The sequence below is a fragment of the Theobroma cacao genome, chromosome 3, assembly GCF_053813885.1.
Source record: "Theobroma cacao isolate CCN51 chromosome 3, ASM5381388v1, whole genome shotgun sequence".
In the NCBI taxonomy this organism is placed as follows: domain Eukaryota; kingdom Viridiplantae; phylum Streptophyta; class Magnoliopsida; order Malvales; family Malvaceae; genus Theobroma; species Theobroma cacao.
Window position 1 is genome coordinate 30,239,862 of NC_142641.1, and position 17,349 is coordinate 30,257,210.

General features: G+C 33.9%; 1 non-coding gene across 1 annotated transcript; it reads left to right on the plus strand.

Moving 5' to 3' along the window:
- Positions 1–16,274: 16,274 nt before the first annotated feature.
- On the plus strand, positions 16,275–16,381 carry LOC148763695 (small nucleolar RNA R71). Its single transcript, XR_016025593.1, has one exon. It is a non-coding gene; the product is annotated as a small nucleolar RNA R71 (small nucleolar RNA).
- The last annotated feature ends 968 nt before the right edge of the window (positions 16,382–17,349 follow it).

The following is a 17,349-nucleotide window of genomic DNA, read 5'->3' on the forward strand; positions in this document are numbered from 1 at the left end:
TTTATTATTTATCTTCCTAGGTGATTTTACTAACTTAGGATACAAAACTGTTTACAAGTCTTCGTCGAGATGCTTGAACAAATACCTAACTTTATTGGTTCACTATATGTCTATAAGAATCAATTTAATTAAGTTCATTAAGCTAGTGTCCTAATTTAGCTATGTATGGCAATTGACGTATGTCTACCCGAATCACGAATCATATCACTAAAGTGACATGAATATACACTATTTAAATCTTAGTTCAATCTAAAATCTCTCTGTCGAGTTTCAATTAGATTTATAAATCAGTTAATTGTTAACTAGACAATTAAAGGCGTTAAGAATAGATTTGAATAAGCAAAACTATACAAAATCATGATAAATAAAAGAGAAATTAATATTCAAACTACATGTTGAAATCCATCATAATCCTAGATAAACGAATTAGTTCATGATATCTAAATAAAACAATATCCAAAGAAATTTAGTTATGAATCCAAACCAAGAAAATAAGTATAACACAAAAGAGAGAAATAAACTAATGTTGAAGCTTTGTTGATCTTGAATTTCTATCAATTACTCTTGATCTCTTGCTTGATTCTTAGCTCAATTCTCTAAAAAAGCTGTTGTAATTTTTTCCTTTAAATGGTCCGAAAAAGTCCTTTAGATAGGTTCAAATTAACCTAATTTCCATATTTCCATTAGAATTTTATTTTTGGAAAACAATGTGGTACTGCGACCATGCTTCTTTGATGCCATGGTGCGGTGACAATCTTTTGTGGTGTCGCGATGCTACTTCTTCAATGCCACAGTGATCTAGCCTCAGTAGTTTGTATTGTGCACTCCAATTGTCCAATGTTGCGGCCATGATCTACCTAGCGTTGTGGCCCTAACTCCCTTAGCGCCGCGGCCTTGAGTAACTTAAGGCTGCGGCTTTTAATAAACATGCTATGCAGGATTGCAATTGTCCATCGTCTTTCAATGTAATTTTCACCTTGATCGGATTTGAAATGGGCAAAGTGATTAACATGAAAGTTGTAGCCTGTTCTTGTAGCATGCTAATAGACCAAGAATCTCATCAATTGAACTTCTTTAGCTCAAGTTATCTTTGAAATACTATAGCATGTATAAATGAAACCTTCACCATGCTTGTGCGATTTTAAATCAAATGCACCTTTCTCATCAAATGTCTTACACAAAACCATGAGAGAAATCAACAATAACTCTTCTTAAAGTAAATTAAAGCAAAATAAAGTAAAATTACACTAAAATAACTTAAATTAACTTCTCAATATGTAACATAACTTAAACTAGAAAAGCACTTAAAATGCTAAAATCCTAACTTACAACCTCAAAGATTTAGCTACTTAAGCCCCAAAATGAGTCAAAATAACTCTATATAATAGAGTTATCACACCCTTAAACTTAAGATTTTGCGAGCCCTCAAGTAAAATATAGAACAAAATGCAATAGCCTAAATGAAGAAATTATTTAACTATAAATCAATTGCACCAATTCAATAATTACCTTTAATATCCTCAAAAGTTAATCCAAATTCTCAACTCTAAACAACACACAAATATTATTCAAGTTCATATTTTAATTCAAATGCCAGCTTATCGTTAAGTGGATTTTCATGTGAATATGCAATCTTTTCACCTAGAATATTGTACAATCTAGATAAGTTTATATTCATGCAAAATTCAAATTAGTAATAAAATTCTATAAGTTTGCTTTTTATCTATCTCTCCACTAATATAGACTAATACTAAGTTAAAGATCAAAAAGACTTTATTAAGCTTGTATTATATGACTGGGGTCAAGGTAAGATATAACATATTAAAATGTCTTAAATTGCCCTAAGCACTTAGTCATTCTAATAACTATTTAGAGTTTTATTTTCCTTCACCTATAATACCCTTTTTTTTTCATCAAAAATTTTCTTTTGTTCTATACTTCAATCTTTTTCTTTTTTTTTTTCTACATTTTTTCTTTCTCTTTCTTTTTTCTCAATATTACACTACCAAACTTATTTCTTTTATTGGGTAGTGAGAGGAATACAATAATATTTTTAGAACTTTTCATCACTTTTCATCCTTATTACCTTTTTCACTATTTACCTCATAACACTTCCTAAATTGACTTATGCACTTAGGAGTGAGGGATGCAAAAAATTGAAACTATTTATATAAGGGTTTAAGCTAAAAATTAAGTGTTCGAACAAAAAGATGGTTATATTAAGCTCAAAAAGGGTAAACTAATGATAAATTATGTAAGGTAGGCTAAAAAAGCTCAATCGATCCAAAGATGACCTAAATTATTTTCTTAACTATGTGTAACCTGAGATTTCACGTTGAGAGAGATTCAAACAAAATTTAGAACTCAACACATAATTCAAAATTTTCACATTCATATAAACCTTCTCTAGATATGTATACTGAATCTAAGCAAAAGACATAACGCTTAAATTGAGTGGAAAGCTCATCCTAACAACAAAGCTTAGCATAAGAATTTATATAATACTCAAACAATATCCACATGTTTCAAAGAATCAAGATAAGAATATAACTAGGTTTTCATCATTGAATAGGTAAATTAAAAGAAATTGGCACAATTAAATCTAGCTCAAGTTTTTAAAACATGCATATAATTAAAAAAAAATTAACAAAACTAACCTAAAATATCACAAAAACTAATAACAATAAGACCTTCCTCCAAACTTAAATTGCACATTGTCCTCAATGTGAAAAGCTAAATAGAATAAGAAAAAGAAACTCCCCTATCAATGATGATAGTGCATTGAAAGCTCTAATTTTCTTTGTCTTAATTTTCATGCTTTCCAAACTTGTATACTTAACAAAACAAGCTAGGGAGAGGTTATAACTACTTATTTAAATAGAAAAAAACAATACCTAACTAAAATAACAACTAAACCTAAAAAGATATAGCTTGGGTTGTGTCACAGCCTAAATCTCAGGCCATGATCGGCACATGGGCCTAATAGGCATAGCCCACTAGGCCTAAGCAAGCCTCTCTATGTAAACTTGTTCATTAGTCCATCTATCACCCATATTTCTTTAATATTTATAATTCATAATTTTCATTAATAATTTCTTCAAGAATAAACCATGGCAACCAAGCATACACCATCCTCAAAATAAGATTATTACTTGCCAACCCTAGTTGGCATTATTAATCAAACCAAACATACAAGGGTTACAACAAATCTCACAGTTTACATTTGAACATTCAACATATATATATACACACAACAGACCCTTGACTATTAGCGGAGTAACTCAGAGCGTGGGTACTATCATTAAATGTCATGGTAAACCTACCAAAAGATGAATATGAGAAAGCACCCTGACCTAGGATCCAACTACCTCAGAACCTGAAAACTAAAATATGAAGTTGAAAAGAATGAGAGTATAAACCTAGTGAGTGAACATAGGAAGGGAACAAGTAAACGATACAGAAGGGTTTTTGGAAACACGATGCACTTGTGTTAAAACAATGCAATTTGTATATCATAAACAAACTCGATACCATGTTGTCTTTTAACTTATTTTTAAACATTTAGGAATTTCAACTTTCAACATTTAGTGCAATCACATTTCATTTTCCAAACATCTCTACCCTACAGGACAGGTGTGCATGCGTACAAGAATTCATGTATATATATATATATATATATATATATATATATATATATATATATGGACATTTTCAAACATACATCAAATACATCAAGGTCATTCCCAAACTAGACAACATGGCTCAACGCATACAACCACCATCCTCAACTTAGCTCATGTACACTCCCACATCGCACATAGCTAATATCCTCATGTGCACTCCCACATCGCACATGGCAAATATCATGTGAACTCCCACACTGCACATGGCATATATCATCATGTGCACTCCCACACCACACGTGGCATATGTCATCAGCGTGTGCACTCCCACACCACACACCACCATCACCATCATGTGCACTCCCACACCGCACATGCACGGTTATAGTTATCATTCAATATTACCTTTGAAGGCATAGCATACATAACAACATGTAATGAGAATCTTTGCATAATAATATATTCCACATAATTCATTATTTTATTAGTCATAGACATGATTGCATGGTCCAACATTCAAGGAAAATAGTATTAATCGTATCACCATTAGTTAGAACAGCTCAAGATTTCTAATGCATCATACGTCGCAATTCAATTGGCAATTCAACATAATGTTTCAAACACGTAATTCATCACATTTTATGTTTAACAACATAGAAATATCACTTGTGAAAGGTTTGTTCCCATGCATAATTTTTAAAAAAGTCAACCAAAGATATTCAAGTACTTCATTCAACACATATACATTTGTTCAAAACATTTTAAATGCAAGTTCACTCATCCATTTTTTTTTATCAACTTCAAACCTCAACTAGTGCTCCAAGTGGAAATGTGGGGTCTCGTTGGAACCTATCACACATAATTAGCATCACAACCAACCTAATTCACATGAATATAAATCCAAATGCTATGTCCATAATTAAACTTTACTAGTTCTTCCTAACTAGTTTTCAATTATTGTAATCGCTTTCTAACCATACCCAAGGCATCACAATACACTACACATTGCACACAATCATTCTCACAATATTAAGTGCAGTGAAGGTAAAAGAAAGTATCTATGATCACAAGTTGATCTAAATGGTACAAGGTTGAGTGTAGAGTACAAATACAAAGGATGGGCATTTAAGTGCAGTGAGGTGAAGAGAAAATTTTTTAGTTTATCAGCTCTTAATGACTCAAATCTCTTCTAAAACTTCCAAAAGACTTGTTTTTAACTGTTAAAAGACCCTTTTATACTTAGAGAAACATATTTGATGGCAGCTTGACAGTTTTCTAGCCGTTGGAGATAGTTGGGAATCGGTTCTAGTTGTTACTTTGTCTTTTAGTGCAGATTTCAAACTTGCAGGCAAAATGCTCTTAGTCGACTAACAGATATCTTAGTCGACTAAGTCATCTCTGTTTTCTGCTTCCTGTCTTTGGTAGTTCTTGCAGTGTGCACTTAGTCGACTAACCCATTTCTTGGTCGACTAAGTTGGTTCTGTCTTGAAGCCCAGATTTTGGCAGTAGCTTCGTAGTCGACTAACTCACATCTTGGTCGACTAAGTTGCTTCTGTTTCTCAATCAGCTCGCCATTTCTCCAATTTAAATTTTAGTTAACCAACATTCTTCATTATTTAACTAAAGACTTTCCTCTTAGTTGATCAATCATTTTTCTTCATTTTCATGATTCTTGATATAAGCATTTGAAAGGTTGATTTATTATTTCCATATGACTTTTTGTCCTGCACACTTAGATGGAAATGTTAGACACAAATGAAATGGGAATGCTTTATTATCATAAAAAGCTAATGGAACCAACAATCTCCCGTTTTTTGATGATGACAAAACATTCTTTGGTTAACAACACAGTGTCCTTTATTCTTTTTAATTTCAATAAAAAGTGAGGATTGCTCCTCTTAAGTGTGCGCTCCCCCTTGATGTATGCATATTTAGCTTATTCATTTCAAGAGATTTTATTCATGTCATATAGAAAATGACACCATTCATTCAATATATATATATATGCAGATCTTTTAAGATAATTTGCAGCAGATGAATGTTGATAGTTTCTTATCAAAATTTCAGCAATGTTTGCCATTGACATATTATTACTAGATTTTGTCTATACCATTCAACAATCATCAGATACACTATACTTAGCATCCATATCCATTCACAAATATAATTTATAGTGAAGATCAATAATTAGTATGCAAGTCTCAACATCAGTTCAGTGACAGACTTTTATCAACAACAGTTAAAGTGTCATAAATAACAGGATATCAGCAAGTATTCAATTTTCAGCATCAAAGTACTATAAACATATCAACAAAATACCATAATCATTCATAAAAATATCAACAACAAAATTAAAGTTAAGTGTTCGATTGCCATCATGGCATACCAAGTAGAAAAACAAAAACAATAGTTGATTTTCTTAAAATGCCCCTGATTCATTTCTACTTCCTTTCTTTCCTAAATTCCTGGTTCCTCCACCCTAACATTTTTTTTTATTAATTTTCTAAGGTTCTGCCATACTCTCCCTTTTTGTCAATATCAAATCAAGGGGTTTCTAGTCATCTGAGGTATCAGAGGGTGTGGATTTAGTGTCATAAAAATGATTCAAAGGAAAAGGAGAAGGTTCTCGTACAGGTGATGATTTTTTGGGGGAAGGTTCTGGTGAGGATTTGTTAGAGTCATTGACTGGATTCTAAGAAGAAGATACTAGAGCTGGCTTGGATTTTTCTACCAATCGAGAAGACTTCCTTCTCTTGAGAAATGCTGTCTTTGTGGCCATAGTTTTCTTACCCTTGATTTGTGGCTTGGATTTTGCTGTAGTGGCTTCTTTCTCTTGTGATGCTGCAGTGACTTTTTGTTTCTCTTTTCCAAATTTGGCTTTCATTCTGGGGGCTGGTGTAAATGCTGTTTGTTGAGCTTTTCTCTTAACTACTTCTTTCTCAGCTTGTTCCTCCCTAACCATTTGTTGGAAGACATCCATAATGGATACTTCTTCTGAATTTGGAGTAGAGGGTTGCTGTTTCTCAAATCCTGAACCAATTACTTCTGTTCCTTGGTCTGACTTGTCCTTGCTGTAGTGTTCAGATGATAGAGCCCTAGTTGGTTGATCAACACCAGGATGTGAGTCCTCTGTCTAAAGGATAGGACTGACAGTTTTGTAAGTTGAGCCTTCAGCTTGAACACCAAGACTTGCTTCATGAGGAACAGATCCTTCTGCTTGCACAGCTGAATCCTCAGCACCTTGCTGTGCTGGTGCAACACTTGGTGTTTTAGAGGAATCTTCAACAGCAGGTTTTGATGGCTTTTCTTTCCCCTTTAGTTGATTTCTAGTGCAGTAACTTTCTCTTCAATTCTCTGCATTCTAGCTCCCTGATCAGTGAGCTTTCCATCTATCTTCATCAATAGATTAAAAATAATTTCATTAGAGAATTGAGAGGATGGTGCTTCTGTTGGTGCTAGAATTGCAGAGATCTTGGGTGTTCTAGTAAATTTCTCTCCATCCAACTTATAACCCATTTTAGGTAGACTACTTAAGTAGATAGCCTGGTCTCTACTCTTCACCATATCAAGTTCATATCTTTTTGCCCAGACACCCTTTTTCTGCACTAAGGATGTGATCACATTTTCATAAGGTAGATTAATTTTTTCGAGCTTGCATGCACCTCTCATCTTTTCAATCATGAATCTGCCTACATTCAGAGCAATCCCATTGAAAGCATGTTCCATCAGCCAAAGATTTTGAAGGCTGATTTAGCTTAAACTCCCACTTCTACCATGGATATTAGCTGCAACAAAATAATGCAGAATTCTTATCTTGGGACTGGTTATCAAACCAATATTGCTCTTTGATGAGTATTTCTCTCTTCTCCGGTTGATGATTTCCCACAATGAGGATGGGTCATACTTTTATGAGAATTCAAACTCTTTTACCTCACATTCAACTTTCAGCAAGTCACCAAGATCAGCGACAGTAACCACAAATTCCTTACCATTCAAAAACACATTTAATCCATTTTCAATGTAATCGTCAGAATCATCTAGTTATTCTTATCCTAAAGCTATACTAGCATAAAATTCTTTCACTAAGCTAGCACTGTAGGATCTATTCTTAAATGTGCTATACTCCTTTAGTTTCAAATCCTCAAAATAATCTGACAAGTTGGTTTGAATTTCTGGATTTTCATTAAAACTTTCCCAATCAATGTATTTGCCGTAAGTAATGGGGGCATTCTCAATTTTCTTAAACCTTTCTTCATGCATTCTATTTCTGAATTTGAAAGAAGAAGAAGTAGTACCTTTCTTGGGAGTAGTATCCTTAATCTTCTTCTATTCTAATTTATGCTTTTTTTCTTTCTGTTTTCCAGATTTCTTAGTCATTGAAGCAGACACAAATTTCTGTTTCTTCTTTTGCACTTCAGTTTCTGACCATTCTTCCAGTGGTCTTTTTTCTTTCTTCTTTTCAGTAATTTCTCTACTCTGAGAGGTTTTTGCCATTTTGATTCTAAAGATTTTTGATTGGGATTCGAGGGTTTGGTTTTGGGTGAGTCGGTTTCAGAGGTGAGAATGTAGAGAGATTGAATTTCAATTTTATGGGAGAGAAAATGTAAAGAAAAAAAGAAGTTGTCAGTAGTTTTAATTTCACTTGGAAAACCGTCCGCCTCCCCCTTAAAAATTGCCTCACTTCATTTGCTTAAAAATTTTAAAATTCCCTCTAAATATTTGGTAATTCTCCTAGGCGGTTTTTCTTCTTTTCTTTATTACCCAGTACACATTATTTTATTCTTTCTTCATTTGTTTGACTGAGTCTTATTATTTAAGGCTAATAGAGCACTTTTAGTTGGCTAAGATTCATCTTAGTCGACTAAATGCATTCTGTTTTGTGAGTAAGAACTAGGAATTTTCTCACAACTTCTGCGGATTAATCATTCCTAAATTCCTTTTAATTTCACAGAATCTATCTTCATTTAGGGGTTTCACAAAAATATTTGCTAACTGATGCAAAGTATTCACAAATTCAATCTTGATATCACTTTTCACTACATGATCTCTAACAAAATGGTGCCTAATCTCAATGTGCTTTGTCCTAGAATGCTGCATAGGATTTTTAGATATATTGATTGCATTTATGTTATCATAGAAGATTGGTACATTATGAACTTTAATTCCAAAATCTCTTAGTTATTATTTGATCCATAAAATATGAGCACAACAACTACCTAGAGAAATGTACTTTGCTTCAGCTGTTGAGAGTGCTACAGAATTTTGTTTCCTAGTAATTGGCATGTTCCACTAGTACTTTTTCTATCAGTTTTGCTTCCTACGAAGTCTGCATCCGAATAGCCTACAAGATCAAATGATGATTCCCTAGAATACCATAATCCTAAAGTTTGAGTTTATAAGAGGTATCCAAAACTTCTCTTAACAGCTGTTAGGTGTGATTCTTTAAGTTGTGACTGAAATCTAGTACACAAACACACACTAAACTGAATATCTGGTCTACTTGCTATAAAGTAAAGTAGTGAACCGATCATACTTCTATATAGCTTTTGATCTACATCTTTTCCTTTTTCATCTAGATCAAGTTTTATGGATGGACTAATTAGTGTGGGGATTGGCTTCAGTTTCAGCATTTTGAACTTTTTGAGCATATCTTGTGTGTATCTTTCTTGGTTAATGAAGATTCATTCCTCATTTTGCTTAATTTGAAGACTAAGAAAGTACTTCAACTCCCCCATCATGCTCATCTCAAATTCACCCTGTATTTTTTTTGCAAAGTTCTTGCATAAAGTCTCATTAGTTGCACCAAATACAATGTCATCCACATATACTTGCACAACAATTAAATCATTTAGATATCTTTTAATGAATAATGTAGTATCAATACTACCTCTAACATACTCTTTTTCAACCAGAAATTTTGAAAGCCTCTCATACCAAGCTCTAGGAGCTTGTTTCAATCCATACAAGGCTTTGTGGAGTTTGAAAACATGTTCTGGTTTTTCAAAATCTTCAAAACCTGGTGGTTGTTCAACATATACTTCCTCTTGAATGAATCCATTTAAAAATGCATTTTTTACATCTATTTGGTACAATTTGAAATTCATGAAGCATGCAAAAGCTAACAACAACCTTATGGCTTCAATCCTAGCAATGGGTGCAAAGGTTTCATCATAGTCTATTCCTTCCTCTTGATTGTATCCTTGGGCTACTATCCTAGCTTTATTTTTAACTACATTTCCTTGCTCATCTACTTTATTTCTAAACACCCATTTTATGCCAACAATAGGGTGATTTGAAAGTCTAGGTACTAATGACCATACATGGTTTTTTTTGAATTGATTAAGTTCCTCTTGCATGGCCATTATCCAACTTTCCTCATTTTCAGCTTCTTCAAAGTTTTTAGGTTCAATTTGTGATATGAAGGCTGAAAACTCACAAGTTTCTCTTGTTGCTCTCTTAGTTCTCACTCCTTGAGAAATGTCACCTACGATTTGATCTTGTGGATGGTCTCTCACAAATCTCCAATTCCTTGGAAGGTCATTATGCTTATTTTCTATTCTTTGCAAGTTTTCTAGAGATGGAGTTTCATTTTCTCTTTTAAGAGAGCTTTCTTCAATATCCTTATTGTTCTCTAAGCTCATTTTTTCCATTTGTTTTTCTAAGATTTCTACATCATCATCATCAACATGGATTTCCTTTTGTAAAGCATTGGACTCATCAAAAACTACATGGATCGATTCTTCAACATTTAGAGTCCTTTTGTTGAAAACTCTATAAGCCTTGAAGTTTAATGCATATCTTAAAAATATTGCTTCATCACTATTTGCATCAAACTTTCCTAGGGGTTGTTTTCCATTGTTCAATACAAAATATTTGTAACCAAAACTCCTAAGGCGAGAAATGTTTGGTTTCCTACCTTTGTAAAGTTCATATGGTGTCTTAGATATCATGGGTCTTATTGACACTCTATTAAGTATATAAGCTGCTGTGTTCACTGTCCCAACCTAAAAATTTTTGGTAGGTTATTCTCACATAGCATAGTCCTAGCCATTTCTTTTAAGGTTCGATTTTTTTTTTCTACAACTTCATTTTGCTGGGGTGTTATAGGTGCAGAGAAATTGTGATCCAACCCTTTTTCATTGCAAAATTTATCAAATTCATCACTTTCAAATTCTCCTCCATGATCACTCCTTATACTAACTATGGCTAGTCCTTTTTCATTCTCTACTCTCCTACAATGACTTATAAATAATGATAGAGCATCATTCTTATAAGCAAGAAAATAAACCCAAGTGTACCTAGAATAGTCATCAACTATTACAAAGCCATAAGTTTTCCTCCTAAGCTAGTTGTGCTTATTAGACCAAATAGATCAATGTGTAACAATTCAAGAGGTTTAGATGTTGATACAACTTTCTTAGCTTTAAAGGATGTTCTAACTTACTTTCCTAGTTGGCAAGCATCACATATTTTCTCATTTTCAAATTTTAAATCCGGCAGCCCAACAATTAAGTTCTTTCTAATCAATTTTGACATAGTATACAAGCTTACATGTCCTAATCTTCTATGCCATAACCAGTTGTCATTTTTAGCATTTGCAATAAGACATATTTCACTATTTATTACAAGATCCTCAAGAAAAACAACATACATATTCTTCAATCTTTTTCCTATAAATGAGACTTTATTTGTACGTATGTCTATTACTTCACACTTATTTGAATCAAAATATACTTTGAATCCTTTGTCACATAATTGACTAATACTCAATAAATTATGCTTTAAACCCTTCACTAACAACACATGACTAATTTGAGTTTGGGAGTTCTTACCAACCGTACCTATCCCATGAATTTTACCTTTTGAATCATCACCAAAGGAAACAATACCTCCATTTCTTTTGTCTAGCTGAGAAAACATCATTTTATCTCCAGTCATGTGTCGTGAACAGCCATTGTCCATGTACGAAGACTGTTTCTTCTTGAGTTGAGCTCTTGTACATGTTTCCTTTAAGTGCAGCTCAACCTACAAAATAAAATTTCAATTTTTCTTTATAGGTATCCATACTTTGATGGGTCATTGAGAGTAAGTAGCAATATAGGATCCTTTAGGGACCCAAAATTTTCAAACTTTCTACAAGTTACCTCTTTTAAAGCAGTCATATGATAAATGTCCAAGTTTTTCACAACCATAGCATTTAGGTGATGCAAAAACAAAATTCTTCTTATGGAATGCATTTCTTTTTGGAGTTTCATTTTTTAAACATCTGAGAGCTATGTTTTCATCAAGTAATTTTTGTAAAGCTTCTGATTTATTGTCCAGCTCTAGTTTTAAAACTTCAAAATCTGTTTTTGAGTGTTCTAACTCAATTTGTAGAAAATTTCTTTGCTCAAAACAAAGTTGAATTCTTGTCTCACTTTTTTCCAAATCATTTTCAAGAGATGTAGCCTTTTTCTTTAGAGTCTTATATTTTGAAAAAAGTTTTTCAAATTCATCACAAAGACTATCATATTCATCTTGTAAATCATCTATGAAAATATCACAGGGGGATGAGGATACCTCGGTTTCATCATCTTGTGCCATCAAGCAGAGGTTTGCTCTTTCCTTAAATTTCTCATTTTCAGTTTCAGAGCTTGATGTATCACTATCCAACCATGCAGTAGCCACCATTGCTTTCTTGGATTTCTTATTTTTCTTTAGAGTCTCATCTTTCAGCATTGGACATTCAAACTTGAAGTGGCCAGGTTTCTTGCACTCGTAGTAGATTAGCTCTTCTTTTTTGTTGGAGTCATTTTTGTTTCTGAATTTCCATGAAGCACCTTGATATTTTCTAAATTGTTTTCTAGCTAGTCTCCGGTTTCTTCAGCCCATAAGCTTTCTGAATTTTCTTGCAACTAGAGCTAACTCTTCATCATCATCGCATGACAACTCTTCCAGCTCTTCTTCAAGAATGCTGGCTTTAAGTGCAATTCTCTTTTTCTTTTCCTTTGCTTCCCTCCTGTCTTCTTCTTCCTCTTTTTTAAGCTTTAGCTCATGAGTAAGGAGATAACCACAAAACTCATCTAAGGTGATCACATTTAGATCTTTGGCCTCTCGAATTGCAATCACTTTAAGCATCCAATTTTTTGATAGGCTTCTAAGGAGTCTTTTAACTATTTCATGCTTGGGTATTGGCTTGCCTAGCTGACTCAATTTATTTGTAATGTTTGTAAATTTATCTAACTGTCTTCACCAGGCTTCATTTTGAACATTTCATAGTTATGTGTCAAGAGGGCTATTTTGGACTCCTTGACTTGAGAAGTCCCTTCATGGATTATTCTAAGTTTGTTCCACACTTGCTTAGCTATTGTACAGCTTGAGACTTGTTGAATTCAATGGGGGTCAAGGCACAATGCAATGTATTGATGGCCTTAAAATTTGTTTAAACTTTCTTTGTTTCAGCCTTTGTCCATTCAGACCTTAGCTTAGGCATTATCTCATTGGTATCTACATTTAAGGTTGAAGGAATAAAGGGTCCATCAGTTATGATGTCTCACATTTCATAATCTATAGCTCTAATGTAAATTGACATTCTAGTGCTCCAATAAGGATAGTTAGAGCCATTAAACAGAGGTGGTCTGTTTGTTGATTGTCCCTCAGCAACTATGAATTTTTGGAGAGCCATTTGGACCCTCCTAAAGGGTGTTAGACCTTAAGAACTGGAAACTTGCTCTGACACCACTTGTTGGTCCTAATAATATGTGCTAGAATGGGGGTGAATAGCACAATTTGGCTCTTTTAAATATTGTCTCAAAGTCTAGATAAGGGCGAGACAAATAAAAGAAAGAAAATAAAACAAAACAGAGTAAAAAGGACAACAGAATTTAGAGTGGTTCGATCCAAGACCTACATCCACTACCTTGTTTGTTCAACCAAGGATTTTCCAATCAATCCACTAAGAACGGTGAACTTCACAAGCTTTCACCAAGCTTTACAATGACTTTTACCAAGCTCAGCTAAAACCTTTTACACTATTTTTTCACTGGTTAACTAAAACCCAACACCTAACTTTTAAGGCTAAGTTAGAACCTTAACACTTTCAAGCAAACCTAGCTTGAAACAATCACTTAGAGTGACTCCCTCGCTCTAAGAATACAAGAAGAGAAGTAAAAGAAAATACTTATGATCACAAGTTGATCTAAATGGTACAAGGTTGAGTGCAGAGTACAAATACAAAGGATGGGCGTTTAAGTGCATTGAGGTGAAGAGAAAATTTTTTGGTTTATCAGCTCTTAATGACTCAAATCTCTTCCAAAACTTCAAAAAAACTTGTTTCTAACTATTGAAAGACCCTTTTATACTTGGAGAAACATATCTGATGGCAGCTTGACAGTTATCTAGCTATTGGAGATAGTTGGGAGTCGGTTCTAGCCGTTACTCTGTCTTTTAGTGCAGATTTCAAACTTACAGGCAGAATGCTCTTAGTCGACTAACCGATATCTTAGTTGACTAAGTTGTTTCTATTTTCTGCTTCTTGTCTCTGGCAGTTCTTGCAGTGTGCACTTAGTCGACTAACCCATTTCTTGGTCGACTAAGTTGATTCTGTCTTGAAGCCCAGATTTTGGTAGTAGCTTCTTAGTCGACTAACTCACATCTTGGTCGACTAAGTTGCTTCTATTTCTCAATATTCTTCAGCCCGCCATTTCTCCAATTTAAATTTTAGTCAACCAACATTCTTCATTATTTAACTAAAGACTTTCCTCTTAGTTGATCAATCATTTTTCTTCATTTTCATGATTCTTGATATAAGCATTTGAAATGTTGATTTATTACTTCTATATGACTTTTTGTGCTGCACACTTAGATAGAAATGTTAGACACAAATGAAATGGGAATGTTTAATTATCATCAAAAACTAATAGAGCCAACATTGCCATGGTAAGAGATGGATGCATGAACTAAAGAGTACTACCTACTATCCAACCTCAAAATCACTATCTCTAGCAAGTGCTGAATTATGCTAATCATAACACTACTTAGTTTTGAGATGTAGTGGTTGTGGCTTTGACTCAAGATTTGGTGCTTGCTTACTTATAGGTAGTGGAGTAGGATTAGCTTTACCTTCATTGGCTAAGTCCACTCTATAGCAATGAGTTGTGGAGCAAGGGTATTTAGTTGCATTGAAAATAACAAATTCAACTACCACCTCACTAACTCTTAAAGTTATTTTGCCTTACTTTACATTGATGAGTGCACTTGCAGTGGCCAAGAATGGTCATCTTAGAATGATTATAACTTCTTGATCCTCCTCCATCTCAAGTACAAGGAAGTCTACTAGAATGTATAATTTCCCCACTTTAAGCAAGACATCCTTTATAACCCCACAAGGGTGCCTTATCGTTTTGTTTGCTAACTACAAGGTGACTGTAGTCGGTTGAATCTCTTTCAATCTAATTCTCCTAGCAACAGACAAAGGCATAATTGAGACACCAACACCCAACTCACACAAAGCTTTTGAAAAGTTAAAATTACGAATTGAGCAAGGGATGGAAAAACTCCTTGGGTCTTTAAGCTTTAGTGGAAGCTTGTTATGGATTATTGCGCTGCACTCCTCAGTGAGTGTAATTATCTTAAAATCCTCAAATTTCATTTTTTTTGTCAATATGTCTTTCAAAAACTTTACATATGATGGATTTGCTCTAAAGCTTCTACAAAAGGAATGTTGATGTGAAGCTTTTTAAATACCTCCAAAAACTTTTAGAAGTGCCAATCAAGTTTTTGTTTATGAAAATACTGAGGAAAGGGTGGTGGTGGTAAAGTTGCCTTTATTTCTTCCTTTTGAATTTGCTTATCAGCTGACTCAATCACTGTTTCATTTTCAATGTGCTTATCTTGAAGTTTAGCTTACCTAACACTGCTTTCAACCTTTTTTTCGCTCTTTAGAGTGATTGCCATTACTTGTTCCTTACTTTCTCTCATAGGATTCACCTCTGTATCACTAGGTAAAGTTCCTTGAGCTTTATTATTAAATAAGTTGGCAAGTTGACTGACCTAAATCTTGAGGTTTCATGGTGATGTTGTTTGACTTTGGATGATGTTATTAGTTTGTGTCAAGTATTGGCTTAGCAAATCCTCTACAACTAGCTTTGTTTATGAGATAGGCACTTTTGCTTGCTATTGGCATCTTGGAGGTGCATTCGGTCTTGAAGTTGAGAAAGATCCTTGATTATTGGCCTAAGAGAAGTTTGAGTGGTTCCTCTACCTAGGTTATAAGTGTTGGAGTAGGGGTTATTCTGCTGTCTATTCCCCACAAATTGCACTTTTTCTATCAAACTTGGGCACTGATGGCTTGCATGGTCATCTTCACAATACTCACAAGCTACAAACGGACTTTGAGTAGAGTTAGTACCAAAAGATTCAAGAGTCTTAGTTAGGGCTACTACCTGTGCAGATAATGCTGAAAAAACATCTACATCATGAATTCCAACTACTCTCCTATGCATTGATTGCTCTACCAACCATCAGTAGTTGTTTGCAGCCATCTCTTCCAACAAATCATATGCCTTATCAATTGATTTACCCATTAAATCTCCTCCTACAGTGGTATCATTGGTAGTCTGAACATGCCTACTTAAACCATTGTAGAAAGTCTGAACTTGAAGCCACTTTGGAAGCCCATGATGAGGATAACACCGAAGTAATTCTTTGTATCTTTCCCAAGCCTCATACAACAATTCAAAATCTTGTTACATGAATGATGTGATATCATTCCTCATTTTTGCTGTCTTAGTCAGAGGAAAGAACTTCGTGAGGAATTTTTGAGCAAGATCATCCCATGTTATTGAGCTAGTGGGGAATGCATTCAGCTATGTTTTAGCTTTATCCCTCAATAAGAAAGGAAAAAGCCTTAAACGAATTGCATCATCTGTGAAGCCATTATGTTTAAACTTATCATAAATCTCCAACAAGTTTGATATATGGCCATTTATATCACCATTTGGTAGACACCCAAACTGGATTGAAGTTTGAATCATGATGATGATGGCTTGCTTGATCTCAAAATTGTTGGCTTGAATGGTCGGCTTTAGAATGCCTGATAGAATCCCTTGCACCAATGGAACAACATAATCCCTTAAGCAACAATTTTCAGCCACTACTCGCTCTTAGATTTGTTGTTCATCCTGTCAATCAGCCATTGTATTTGTTTGAGCAAAACCTTGTTGATTTTCTCGTTAGTGGAATATTCTCTCAGTTTCTGGATCACAAGGTATAATCTCCAAGCTTTTTGCTCTTCTCATACAATGACTAAACAAACCTGCAAAACAAAGAAATAAAACTTAAATTAATACTAATTTTTGAAATTTTAATATTAACAAATAATAAAGAAAACAAAATCCCTGGTAACGGTGCCAAAAACTTGTTGAATTTTCACGCAAGTGCACAATATCGCAAACAAGTAATATAGTAGAAATAGAGTATCATACCCAGAAGGATTTGTTCTTAAATTTTTAAAAATCAATCTTGTTTTAGTAACCAAAATTTGCAAAAAAACAAAATTTAAATAAACACTAAATTAACCAACATAAATTAAATATACTTGAAAAAGACAATAGACTAAAAACCTACGATTATGGGCTCATTCAACACTTCATCTGATGCCAACTTCTTTTATTATTTATTTTCTTAGGTGGTTTTACTAACTTATAATCCAAGATTATGTACAAGTCTTCGTCGAGATGCTTGCACA